Below are 15,441 nucleotides of genomic sequence, written 5' to 3' on the forward strand. Positions count from 1 at the left end.
GAACAGGTGACTAAAATATTTTTAAAAAAGCTGGTTTAGTTTATGTACATTAGCAATAAAAGGTTACACATTTATGTTAATATTTTGGTTTAGTTTATGTACATTAGCGATAAAAGGGTACACATTTATGTTAATATTTTTATGGTTTAGTTTATGTACATTAGCGGTAAAAGGGTACACATTTATGTTAATATTTTGATTTAGTTTATGTACATTAGCGATAAAAGGGTAGACATTTATGTTAATATTTTGATTTCTTCTACACGAGACTTTTGATAATAAAGTAGAAACAGTTTAAATAATTCCTTCTTTACTATCAAACATTACAAATGAGACACCACTAAAGAAAAAGAAAGGTAGTAATTTTTCTCTAATTTTATCATTAATTACTAGTAGTAACTACTGGACATTGTCACATGAAAAGAATCATGTTTATTTTCATTGAAAAAAACAAACAAATCCCCCAAAAAATTTGTGAAAATATAAAAAAATAAATGTTTCTAATATATATGACAAAATATCAAATTACACAGGAATAAAGACTCAAACATCTCAAGATAGCATCTGGCTGACACATTAACAATGTCATGAAACAGAAATATATTCAGTTGGGAAAAGATGAACTACAATAAATATACGATACTTAGTCTAATGACTTCTCCATGGTAAAGTAAGATGGATGTTGGTTTAAAGGAACGATTTAAAAACTGAGGAAAAAATGCATCTTTGCATCACTCCAAGATTCATGGTGGAGACACGGAACTCTGAATAACCATAATAAGAGACTTAATAGATAATTATATATGATCTATGGTGTTATGCAACCCAATATATTGGTGAACAACGTAAGGTTCAGTAATTTCTCATCCAGTGATTCATGTATACAGAACAAATTGTTTTTCTAGAAGTTATAAACATATATGTAATATCAATAAAGTTATCTAAAATCCTAACACCGGTTTATAAACTGTTTTTATGGTATTTTTGGTTATTTTATGGGCACCTCAATTTTACGAAATATCTTTTGTCTTTTACGTCTATTAATTTTCATGAAAATATCTCCAGTATGGAGATAAATATTGGTTTTATCAGATAGTGACATAATGTTTCTGATGCATCACACCTAGAATATGGTGGTGTAAAACCAGTATGAAGATAAATATTGGTTTTATCAGATAGTGACATAATGTTTCTGATGCATCACACCTAGAATATGGTGGTGTAAAACCAGTATGAAGATAAATATTGGTTTTATCAGGTAGTGACATAATGTTTCTGGTGCATCACACCTAGAATATGGTGGTGTAAAACCAGTATGAAGATAAATATTGGTTTTATCAGATAGTGACATAATGTTTCTGGTGCATCACACCTAGAATATGGTGGTGTAAAACCAGTATGAAGATAAATATTGGTTTTATCAGATAGTGACATAATGTTTCTGGTGCATCACACCTAGAATATGGTGATGTAAAACCAGTATGGAGATAAACATTGGTTTTACCAGATAATAGTGTACTGTTTAAATTGCATTGTGTCCCAGAACATGGTATTAAGCTGTCAGTGAAACTGTTGTTAAACATAAAAGTGATAAATACTGATGTAACATTTCTGTTCTATAATCTCCCAGTATTTGGTATTAGAAAGTTTACAGAACTGGTGTAAGCCAGTAAAAGACATTAAAAACTGACATTACCAAGTAATGATGTAACAGTCCTGTTCTATAATCTCCCAGTATTTGGTATTAGAAAGTTTACAGAACTGGTGTAAGCCAATAAAAGACATTAAAAACTGACATTACCAAGTAATGATGTAACGTTTCTGTTCCATCATGTCCTAAGACCTGGTGAAGAAGTTCCACAGATGTATTGCTAGCCAGAAAGTTTATAAAAAGAAGTATTGGTAAAAACGTTCCAACAAAAGTCAGTAGCACTCCTTTTCCTGTGGCTTGAATATTGTAGTTCTTAGCTTGGCTGTCAAGATCAAAGAACACCATGCAATCTCCATTAAGGTAGTTAAAAATTTTTTTTAAAGAATAATTACATTATTTAAAATAAAAACAAAAATAGTCAGTTTCAGTGCTCATTTTTTATCTCAACTGAGAAAAGTTTAGCTTATTATATACACACACATACACACAAACAGCCTTATAGAGGTATTACTATCCAAAAAAGGAACATGTATAGAATTTTAGGTAACAGTACTTACTAGTAGCAGCGAATGCATTTTATTTAGCAGGTAAGTTCAGAAATATGAAACAAAACCTATGATGAAAAATGAAAGAACCTACTTGTCCTGTGCAATCCGATCCTCAACGAGTTGGGCTATTTTTTCGCAATCTCTCTCCAGTGAGTTAAGTGTATTTTGTATGGTACGATTTATGGTCTTCTCAATTTCCTTACACACCTCCTCTATCTGATTTACACACCGAACAACCTGGAGTATCAACAAACAAAATAGCTCTTAACACAAGCTTTTTCCCATAACCAAACACTATAAATCACCGAACATAACTGTACACTCATGCATGTATTAGTCACATAAAACAAAAGATATGTTTTCATGGAATTCTGAAGCCTGAATATTTCATTAAAAATTAACAAACATAAATTGGAAAACAAAGGTGGCTCTTCAATCGTGATTACTGTACACAACAATGGTTACTGCATTTAACTTTACTTTCTATTCATTACAGAGCTTATTATTGAAGTTAGTACGCCAACAAGCGTTATAGATTAAACTGTGAAAAGTACTTAATTATGTAAACAAACAAATAACACTTTGTATTGATCAGTTTAATTTCAGAATAAAACAAATTAGCTGTTAATCATTCTTATTTTAAGAAGAAAAAAAGGGGGGGGGGGGGAGGAAGACAAATTTGGGCCAAAAATTGTTTAAAAAAACAACTGTAAAATAGAAAAGTTGTTTTTAGTTATCCTTCAATATTTCATATAACCTAATTAACCTCGGATTTAACTTCAACAAATTTTCCTATGTCAAGCACTTCTAAAAAATATTCATAATTTGTCTTGGTGAGTAAACTTCCCAATGTGTGTCAAATCTTCTTGTGGAATAGAGTTCATTGTAAGGAGTTTAGTTTGGATACTTGCATAAAGCTGGCCCTAATGCTGAACTGATGAATTAGAGGGAAGGCAGTTAGTCAACATCACTCACCTTGGGCTACTCAAATAGTGAGATTTGAGTGCCACTCGTATAAAGCAATCATGGCTCCAAAGTGCGAAGCACAATTTTACAAGGGGGGGCATGAACTATCAGATCCACAGTCTGGAAAGCTAGTTATTAAGCTATGCCCAGCATCAGTTCATTTGGAAAGTTGTCATTACAATTAAGTAAGTTAATTTCTTTAAAGTAGGTTACAAATGAGTTTAAGGTTCTATCCAGCTTACAAACTGTACTAATTAACATGTGGTTTATCATTGCATTCATATCACTTTGTTTCTCTGTGGCCAAAACAAATCTTTAATTAAGACACTACACTCACTCAGGGCCTACAAATAAGTATGCCTTCTATTTAAATGATTTTATTTACCTTATTTGGATTTGGAATGTATATAGTTGGCATGTCAAACCCACATTTGTTCAAGCCAGGTCTTTTACACAGCTCCTGAACTATCTGCATCATTACTTTCTGAGAAAGAAAATTAATTTATGTTGGTTAATATCCTAATCACTGAAAAAAAATGGTTAATATCCTAATCACTGAAAAAAAAAGGTTAATATCCTAATCACTGAAAAAAAGGAGTTAATATCCTAATAATTGAAAAAAGGTTAATATCCTAATCACTGACAAAATGGGTTAATATCTAATCACTGAAAAAAAGGGTTAATATCCTAATCACTGAAAAAATGAAAAATTACGGTCTATAATGGTTTTATTTATGTACATACGTAGATAATTTTGTGCTTAAAAACATACATACAATAATGTCTCATGAATACCAACCAACCACAACAATGTCAGTTAGTATTAATGTATTACAAGTTACAGCTTTTACAGTAAGGAAGATTATTCTCCAGGTACGGTGTTTCGATCACTAGTGCGATTATTCTCTAGTACACAAGTCTCAAAATGAGATTACTTTTATTTAAATGTAAGTTAATGTCTTGTGAATGTAATCAACCACAGTAATGATAATTTTGGTTTTACAACGTTAAGCTTTCTAAAACAAAGCAATCTTCTAGTCAGATAGAACTGACAGTATTAAATCTACAGAAAAGGCTTAACTTTTTTCTGTATGGCATGATGTACTTATTGATAATTAAAACTACTGTATACACCCCACCTTCTACAAGTGAACGTTACAAAAACAAACAAAATTGTGTATAAACAACAGCTATAGCACAGCCGTCATTAGAATTACCAACAGGCTTACATGAAAACATTTCACATGTGCTGTTTCACAACAGTTCTTTCTTTCTAAAATATGAAATTTAAAAAAAGAAATATTGTGACTTTTATGTTTTTTATTATTTTCCAACAATGGAAGACAACAATACATGTACATGGTTCATTGATTTATTCAAGTATTGTAACTGATATAAAAACTTAGATGGAAAGCGTTTCAAGGTATTCAAAACTAAACTTTGTTTTTATAACATGCTCTGCTTAACATCACTCTCTGAAAATCCATTAAAATCAGATTCTTCACGAACACAGTGACTGGGTACATATTGGCCTACTAGCTGGAGCACCACTACTCTGAGACGTACGCAATTTAACGTATATTACTCACTATAACATAGATATTACTCGGGGAAAGTATAATGTTTATAACACTCAATCTTATTTGTTAACGGAGCCATAAACTTTCACATCCTCTCTTTCACAAACTGTAAATAGTTCTCTCTGACATATTATACAATATAATTAATAACCAGTGGTGAGATTCTCCAAAAACAAAGTAGATGTACTCAACTGGGTGAAGCGGACCTGTTTTTGAAAAAGAAAAAATGACATAGCAGCTCAAATAAGTCCCGGTATTAATACCGCCTTAAGAAATAAGTTCTGGTACTCAGTACCGGTGAGTACTGGCTGAATTGCACCCCTATTTATAACCCCACTAGAAAGATAAAGTTTGATATATTAAATGACGTATTATATTACTGCTAGGGTTCATGCGCCTAACAGCCGTATGTTATACAATGAAACATATGCATTTAAGGCAAGTTAAGAAGACATTCCGTATCGAACAATCCAAGAATATTGCAAGCATTACCTCTAAGTTGATACTTAGCAGCTTATAAGGATTAACTTTTTATTTTGTAAATAGTGTGACAAAAGTTATGCTTCTTAGGCCTTTAACATGCATTATAAAACACAGATAGACAGGCATATGTGAAAAATTGCCAGGACCAAACTGTCATTATCGAGGACAAATTTACTGATTTCAACAAAACATGAACTCTACCAAAATTAAATAACTAAGGTTTTATTACATTTTATAAAAAAAATGCAGTAACAGCTGAACAAAATGTTATAACAGTAACACCTGAACTACTAAAAAACTTATTGAACTAAAAAAAAAATGAAACAAGCTTTTAAAAGAAATTTTATATAACTTGCATTACTGAACAAAGCCAAAATGAATTCTACATCATTTACAAACCTTTAAGTTTAGTTAAACCTTTCCCAACTTCAGTTTAATAACAAGTGATTAAGCCTTCAGTCTTTCTTCCAAATACCATGCTTTGGCTGGAGCTGAAGCCTCTAATTATGAAATGTCCATGTTTTTTATCCTATTTTTATGATTTCAGATTTCCACCACACGAGTGTTGAGCATATTTTACACTAACAACATTATTCTAACAATAGTTCAAAACCTGTTACTTATTAGTGCTTCCAAATCAGCACATATTCCCATTATGAGTCACATTTTCTAAATACAATTTTTTTGAAAAATTGGAATAACTATAATGGTATAACTCATTTTTAATAAAAAGGGGGGAGGATGTGGAAACAATGGGGTTAGACTTTCAAGAATTTTCCAGAAACTCCTGATAATAAAACATTAATTTTATAGAATTTCCAGTAGTCATTAATTTTTTTACAAAACTCCAAGACTTTCCAGGATTTTCATGACCTGTGCAAACCCTTGGTAAATTTAAAATTCATTACTTTTTCAGACAAATATATATTTATAATTGAAATTAGTAGTAATCTGCATAAAGGCTTGTAAAGAAAATTCTCTTCTTACTTAACCATGATTGGTTAAACTTGTTCAAGGGCATTCTCTTCTTACTTAATCACGATTCGTGGAAGTCAAGGGCATTCTCTTCTTACTTAATCACGATTGGTTAAACTTGTTCAAGGGCATTCTCTCCTCACTTAATCATGATTCGTGGAAGTCAAGGGCATTCTCTTACTTAATCATGATTGGTTAAACTTGTTCAAGGGCATTCTCTTCCTACTTAATCATGATTGGTTAAACTTGTTCAAGGGCATTCTCTTCTTACTTAATCATGATTGGTTAAACTTGTTCAAGGGCATTCTCTTCTTACTTAATCATGATTGGTTAAACTTGTTTAAGGGCATTCTCTTCTTACTTAATCATGATTGGTTAAACGTGTTCAAGGGCATTCTCTTCTTACTTAATCATGATTGGTTAAACTTGTTCAAGAGCATTCTTTACTTCCGATACTCACCAGTGGATAAAGTGTGCTTCATCTTGGAACCACATTATATGATTAATAAGCAAAATTTGAGTTCCTTAGTTAATAGAATTTTAGACAAAGCTTGTGATTTTATCAAATTTAAAATAACGTTATCCCTTCTTTTTGGATGTATTTTTTTATCTATATGATCTGGGCAGACATCAAGTAACAGCCAATCGTCACACTCGCACATCAATGAGCAGTAGTGTCAGTCAACATAAAACAAAAACAACACAAAACACAGATCATACTTTTATATAGAACAATTCATCCTGCTGAAACCCACACTTAAAAAAACAATTAAACAAGCACTGTTAAAATCAAAATATAGCTTTCTGCTAAATCCAAGATACGAATTTGAAAAAACAACAACTACATAATTATTTTAAAAAAAGGAACCATGATTGGCTGGATCACAGCAATAAAAGAGAAGAGAAAATTAGATAATTGAAACTGAGTCATGTAAATTATTATTAAATAAAATAAGCTCACCTGTCTGTCACTTTCATGACCCGCATCATCAGCCTTGCTAAGGTAAAACTTGATGCGATCGCTGTGTTTGCTGTTTAGTTGTTCCACTAGATTTAAGGTACGTTTACAAAGTGCTTGGCCCATAGGATCAAAAAAATACAAAAATCAAATCAGCCATGTCCCCTGTAAAACAAAATTTTCATTTCTAAAGTTCATAAACATAATAGTTTTAGTCATGGCAAGGCTATGAATTTTACTTATCAAAGGTACAAAACTATCATGTGAATAACAAATCTTTAATTTGAACATTTTGATATTACATCAAGCATTTGTTTGTGAACATTTTGACATTACATCAAGCATTTGTTTGTGAACATTTTGACATTACATCAAGCATTTGTTTGTGAACATTTTGACATTACATCAATCATTTGTTTGTGAACATTTTGACATTACATCAAGCATTTGTTTGTGAACATTTTGACATTACATCAAGCATTTGTTTGTGAACATTTTGACATTACATCAATCATTTGTTTGTGAACATTTGAAAGAGTATTTTAAAAGCTTGAAATTGCAACTTAATTGCAAATAAATTACATAATTATGTATACTGAACTTGTATGCCAAAAAAATCATGTTAAAATTTCAGTTCAATTCTTAAATTTTGTTAAAGTTCAACAAATGCTATAGCATTTCAGTAAACTCAATAAAAATGCAGTTACCTAACCATAAAATAGCTTTGTCCACATCAAATGGATATTTCATGTCTCCGTCCACCAAACCTGGAGTGTCCACAAAGGTCACAAGACTGAACTTCTTCTGTTTTGAGGTAGAGACCTCAGTTGCCAGATAATCCAACACTCCTGGTCGCAAATAGAAACACAAATCAAATCCCTGACTTAACATTTCAGACTAGTATTACAATGCAAAATAATTACTAGACCAAAATATGTGCCCCATGTTTCTGAGGTTTCATCAAGACTATTTTTGGATATGCAATCTTGAATAAGGACTACAATGGAATGGGTGGTAACTACCTGTTGCAGGAAACACACACGCAGAGGAAGATGTTTCGAAAGTCTTGAAGCTGAGACGTTTGAAATGTTGTCATCCTCCACACTTGTGTTTTCTAAAACAGGCAGATGCTGTCCATTCTAGTGTACTTATCATGAATACTCTGCTTAAACAATCTATCAAAGAATTATGAATATATTTCTTCAGATCTGTCACACATATGTTCAATGGAACTAACAAACAAATCCACTATGATGACAGGGCATTAATAACTTAAGATTTACACAAATGTTAATTTTGCTTAACAGACACTACATCAGAACTAATAAGTGCAAACTGTGTTTCTCAAACACCTGTGCCACCTATCCACAACACCAAGGATGTTGAGTCATAAACACCTCTTGTGTTAGCTTGGTCAACATGGATAAAAATGGTATTATTTCCATTCTTTGCTTATAACAATTGTAAAATCAGATTCCATCTTTTTTTCTGGTTACACTAATGTATAAACTTATACATTAAAAGTCTTTGCTGCTGAGGCTTCCCTAACAGAACAGCCCTTCACTGGGCAGCTCGCCTAGCCAAACCAGCCAGCAGCCCGATGATGGACTATACTGAAAGAGCCAAAAATTCTGTTGATAAGCCTGTCACATACTGACATTGAAGTCATTAGCCCAGCTTAAATCCAATCTAATAATGAACGAACAAAAAAGTTCACAGATTTATCAATAATATCATATCACACATCATCAGCAAAGTCATTAATTCAAAAAATAATCTAAGGTGAAATAAATCATGAGCCAGGCACTAGCCAAACTTCATAACATATTGATGTTGAACTGGACTGTTTATAGATTCTGTACATACATACCAGATGATTTTTATCATACATCATGAGCCAGGCACTAGCCAAACTTCATAACATATTGATGTTGAACTGGACTGTTTATAGATTCTGTACATACATACCAGATGATTTTTATCATACATCATGAGCCAGGCACTAGCCAAACTTCACAAAAGGCTAATAGTGTAATATAATGGATAACTCCCAGATACAGAAACAGTGAAGTTACTAGAGTTTCATAATTACTCTCTGAAAAGCTGAACTGAAAGCTCACAGACTTAACAGATAGTCCTATAAAGTATCATTTACAAGGCCACAGCCTTGTAACACTTGATTGTAAATTGTACCGGAAAAAATCACAGATACCCAAAACAAAGTGTCAGTCAGTTTGCCAGCTAGGCCTACAAGCAACCTGAGAGAAGATACAATACCAAACAGACATCACAAGCCAAGTAATATATAATAAAGCTGTCTACTTCATATCCAGTAAGGTTGAACAGGTCAATAATATGTACAAGCTCCATTTTTTATTCTATCAACTTTAGAAAATTATGCAAAGAGTGCTCGTTAAAAGGAAAAGATTGTATGTTACATTAGAACCAATTGTCAACATTTCCCCAAGTGCTCAGAATGTGGGAAAATGACATTAAGAAAGCCTCTCATGATGATAGGAAAACAAGAAAGTTCATAAAATCAATTTAACACTAAAATATAAAACTCTATAATCCCAGCCCTTTGCCACCCGAAGAAAAAAGGTCCACCTTTAAAAAAGCACTCAAGTTAAATGATTTTATTTCTTTTTTGTATTAAAAAAAGTCTAATATTAGAGTTGCTGTTTTTACTGATAAAATTTATATTAGTTATATATATGTCATACTCAAACTTCCATAAATGTGCAAAGTTAAATTATTTTAACTTACACATGACGTTTTACATAAAACAGTAAAAACATTCCTCAATTTCTAGTATTAAAATGTAAAATCGTGTATACAACCTTTCGAAAGTACAAAAATCTGTGTGTCAATGGTTTAAACTGTTTTACTTATTCAAGTGAGCTTGGCATGAAATGTGATATTTACTGTAAACAACTGTTGTAACATTCGACACCTAAAACAAACATACATAGGCAATAAGTCATCTCTGGAATGAAAAATTAGTTTCTTTCAGAGACTACATGGATAAGCCACAAAAAATGTTAGCCCAAAAGAAAGGTATTAACTATTTAAGATAAGCTGAAAAACCTATTAAACTATTTTGTGGAAATAGCACAAGTTTTACAGTGTTGCTATGCCTTTTCACCACGTATACCAGATACTGCAATAAACTAAATTTAGATTCTTATGCTAATTACTACATTTTGTACTAATACTTGGCTGATATTGACTGTTTTTATTCTATTTTCAAGTGTAAATATGGCTTCGTTCAAGTCTCATAAAAGAAAACTTTCTATAGATAATATCTGAACTGAGTTTACAGACTGTGTTACATATCACTTGTTATTTGTTTGTGTTTGGCCAAGAAAATTGTTCACAGTATCTGTAATATTATGAATAGTTCTTTTACACTCAGTTGAAAAATGAAACATTTTCTTTTTCAATATTTAACAGATTTTACAAAAAGATGTATGTGGCCATCATGTTAGGAACATTTCGATAGTGCACAACTGAAGGAGGCACAGAATGAAAATGAAGATTAACTCCAGTTAAAAGCTACTCACCTGAAAGTTTCCGAAGAGGTTCGAAGTGTGGATACAAGTGTAAAGTTGCATTCCCCTTGAAAACAACAGATGTATAAGTAATGTTAGCACACAGAAACTGCAATTAAAATCAAACAGACAACAGCAAGGTGACAAGAGTCAGTTGCTTTATTTACAAAATGAACTCAGGGAATAATGATAGGTAAGCAAACAACGACTTGTATACATAAGGAAAAGTTTTATTGATGGTGAAACATGCTAAACGCTTTGACAGAACATTGGTCTGAAGCAGACAGATCAATGTCCTGTCAAAACATGTAGTATGTTCCACGATCAATAAAACTTTTCCTTATGTATATAAATCGTTGTTTGCCTACCTGTTAATATATAAGCATATTGTGGTTCCTTACTATTCAGAACATCTACAGGAATTAGAGGTCAAGCTGCATGAGTTTTTTTTTGTCTCATATATTAATGCGAGGTTATGCACTAATCATCCATAACTTTGAACTGGTGAACTCGAGGAATGGCAGAAAGTTAACAGTACCTACCATCAACTCTTGGGCTACTCTAAATGAACAGTGGAATATGCCTTTTATACTTATAATCCACAAATGCTCCAAAGTGCAGAGCAATATTTTGCTGAAAAGGGAGCAACCCATGGATTCTCATTTTTGTAATCTGGCACACCATCAAATAGGCAACTCCCTGTCCAAAAGTTAAAAATAAAAAGTTATCTTGTAATTAAATATTTTACTTAAATTCTACTGCAGCTTGCAACAGATCAGGGGAGAAGTTTTTCCCTTCTTGTGATACACACATACATAAATTGTGAAATCTGAAAAGCTAACAGGAAATGCTAGCTGAACCTAAAAACTGACCTTATGTTAACTAGAAAACACTTGGTTTAAAATAGGAATGTAGTGGAACTTACATGAATATGTTTATACCTACTGACACTATTAACATAAGCTAATTGTAAGATCTGAAGAGTTTTACACAACTAGTGTTAGTTACAAATGACATACACTTACAGTCAAAGATTCACGTTTTCTGCCACTTGTTACAATAGTGAAACCTTGAGTTTCTATGGCAACTCCTGTTTTCTGGACATGTTCTTCTACGTACCTAAAGAAAGAAATAAAACATTATTAATATAATATTCCGAATTCTCATAAGATTTAACATTTTTTTTCTACCCGAAATTTAGGTAGGAGTAACTGAATATGAGCAAAAATATAATAAATGCGTGACGGTCTTGTACACTTACCTATTTATTCATATATCAACTTAGGCTTAAGTTACTTCCAGGTACTCAGAATTACTGAATGTTATATGTTTCGTTCCAATTAATTAAGTATTATTTGACAATGTTAGTTTGTATTTCTGTCGAATTTCAGTACTACTTATCGCGCCATCTAGTGAACACGTAATGAACTAACAACATGTAATTCAAAATATGGACGTTTTTTGTAATTCAAGAAATACAGAAAACAAATCAATACAAATAGCCCTTTTTTTAAAGTAATATATATATATGTATCAGAAATCTATATGACTTACTACATTGTTCATCACTGCTTGTGAGTTTATGTTTTAAAAGTAATCCATCCGAAACAAAAACCAAAAATATTTAAATGAAAGCCTCAACAAAATAATGATTCATCGCATGGTATTACTTTTTCTTCACTCCGTAAAATATATAAACTGTGTCCTTAAAGGAATTAAAAACCAAATAAATTTTAAGTTATAATTATCCGTGTCCTAAGTTACATTCCCGCGAAATTCGTGATCATGTAGGGTTTCAAACATACTGAAAACTAGCTACTGGCCACGACCTAAAGAAAACAATTCTGTAATTACAAGAAATAATGAAAGCGAAGTCACTCTGGAACTTCTAGAAAACAAATCGCCAAACAGGAAACTATCAGGCTCAAAATTAACTTCTCAAATCACGAGTAGCTTCAGTCCGTTAGCAACAGAAACAACAACAACTAGGTTTCTCCTGATAACCCTGCCCAACCGAGTTAACAAAGTTTAGGTTCGTCCCAGCGTCTGTCTATTTTTACATCGAGGGAAGTCTAACAAGTACAATGCACGTTCTGAGCGAACTGCAATAAAAGTGAGCCTTTTGTGGGTCTTCTTTTCTTGTGCTGGATGAGCATTATAATGGCATTTGGGAAAAGTATGCTACGAAACCATGAACAGTAGTTTGATCTATACCGAATATTAAGCATATGGATATACTTACTATATCTGTCATGGTTCGAGATTGATTCCATTCTCAAAGTGGCCAACGCCAGGGATGTCATAAACACACAAATTAAACATGAGGGTAAACCGTTCATTTTTATATTTTGTCATTAGAATCACGCCATATTTGTAGAGATATAGTGTCGCCATATATTGACCGGGAAACATTTTTTAAGCTATTCTAGTGGAACACGAACCAAACTGATAAAATTAATCAATCCGTCTCCTATTAAACAATATATGCCTTAATAAAAACTTTAAAAGTCGTGGTGAAAACCAAAAATTCAGCTCATCATTTTCGTCAGTTCAAATTCGAAACTAATAAATTTGGTAATGATAAAATTGGGAGTGTGATTACTTACCGGTTACTGTGAATTGTAGATTTAGCTGTTAGTTTTCCCGTTAAACGATATAAAGGCACGCATATTTACTGATTTAAATAATTACCATGTTAATCTGATTATCTGAACATCCAAGTTTTAAACTGAATAAAACACTGAACGTGGCTTCGCACCTCCTACTGGTATCAGTGAACAGTCTGTACCATCTGCAACAAACACCAGGTCAAACCCCGCCCCCTTAAATCATTTGACAAATGACCCCTTAGAATGAAACAGTCACGCCCTCTATAAATACAGTAATGACATCGTACTTTTTTCGCAAGCTTACAAACTGTTGCAATTTATTGTGTTTTTACTTTACAAACAATAGCGAATAAAATACCCTAATTTTAATGATATTTACAAATAAATTACGTGAGAACGCCGTATTTGTTGTTTAAGCATTGACCGTTGGTACGCTCAACGTACACGTTGACAACAATAGTTCTTACTGTAGTTTTAATACTTCTAAACTATCAACTACAGATTCCAAACGTTATGTAGTCTTCAATGGTTAATATTTGGGGAAGCACACGCGTGCTAGATCTGTTATCCGAGAAAATAACACAAAACACGAATCAATAAATGTGTATTAATATACTTGAGTAAGAAGGCACGTTATGCTAATATCATAGTAGGTAGGCAAACAACTATTTATAAGCATAATGAAAAGTTTTATTGATGGTAAAATAAAAATTCTATCGAAACGTGTAGTATGTTCCATCGTCAATAAAACTTTTCCTTGTGCTTTTAAATCGTTGTGTGCCACCTATTATTGTGTGCTAATATCAAATTCGAAAATATGACTTTATTTGTGATAAACTATCACTATCTTCTAGAGGTATAATCAAGTTCACAGGTGTGTAAGTAATGTCACAACTTCCACTAACTGACACATTGTTAATACCAGACGATTCATAACCACGTGATAACCAGACAAGGACATCTGCGCTAGCCGTCCCTAATTTAGCAGTGTAAGACTAGAGGGAAGCAGCTAGTCATCACCACCCACCGCCAACTATTGGGCTACTCTTTTACCAACGAATAGTGGGATTTACCGTCACATTATAACGTCCCCACGGCTGAAAGGGCGAGCATGTCTGGTGTGACGGGGATTCGAACCCGCGACCCGTTTCTTGTTGTAGTTTAGTTGGGGCTAAACTTTACCCTATTATCAATAAATAAACTTGTAATGTTATTCTAAAACCTAAAGTCAGGCCTTTTAAAAACTTTGATAAGATTTTAATATGTTGCACAAAATGTCTATTAAATGTCTATTGTTACATTCACATTTTGTTTACATCCGTTGAAAGGAAGTGCGTTCGTATTTTCAACATTTGTTGCTCTTCAGACGCAACATCAACAGATATTTGACATTAACATAAACAAAATCCTTCAATGTCATCAAAATACTTTAACACGTAAATAATTATAACACAGTCCATAGTCAAAGTGCGAATTTATATATTTCTCGAACTTTTGTCATGTTAATATCATTTAGTAAAATATCTGTCCATAGCTTATCGTTTTGTGTTGTTTTTTTTAATGCAATTAACCAACTTCTTCGACCATCGACGTTTTTTTTAAAGATTTCAGCTGAATCAAAAAGTGCAGCCGAACTAATTATGCATTCACTTTGAATAAGATGTACATTTTTAAAAACATAAAGGTCTAACAATTATGGACGATGTACGTGTTTAAAAATCACGAATCAAAACGTCTTTAACATGTCTTATCAAATCCAAACACGTTAACATTTTCGTTGATTCTCATTTAGGTTTCGTAAATACCACACATACCAGTTAATGAAGGATAGTAATACCACACATACCAGTTCATGAAGGATAGTAATACCACACATACCAGCTAATGAAGGATAGTAATACCACACATACCAGCTAATGAAGGATAGTAGTACCACACATACCAGTTAATGAAGGATAGTAGTACCACACATACCAGTTAATGAAGGATAGTAGTACCACACATACCAGTTAATGAAGGATCGTAATACCACACATACCAGTTAATGAAGGTTAGTAATACCACACATACCAGTTCATGAAGGATAGTAATATCACACATACCAGTTCATGAAGGATAGT

The 15,441-nt window shown here is 32.5% G+C and overlaps 1 pseudogene; it reads right to left on the reverse strand.

Annotated features, from left to right (window-relative positions):
- Positions 1-33: 33 nt before the first annotated feature.
- Positions 34-15,441, reverse strand: part of LOC106468773 — a 50,036-nt pseudogene continuing 34,628 nt past the window's right edge.

This window comes from Limulus polyphemus, unplaced genomic scaffold, assembly GCF_000517525.1.
Source record: "Limulus polyphemus unplaced genomic scaffold, Limulus_polyphemus-2.1.2 Scaffold3157, whole genome shotgun sequence".
Lineage (NCBI taxonomy): Eukaryota > Metazoa > Arthropoda > Merostomata > Xiphosura > Limulidae > Limulus > Limulus polyphemus.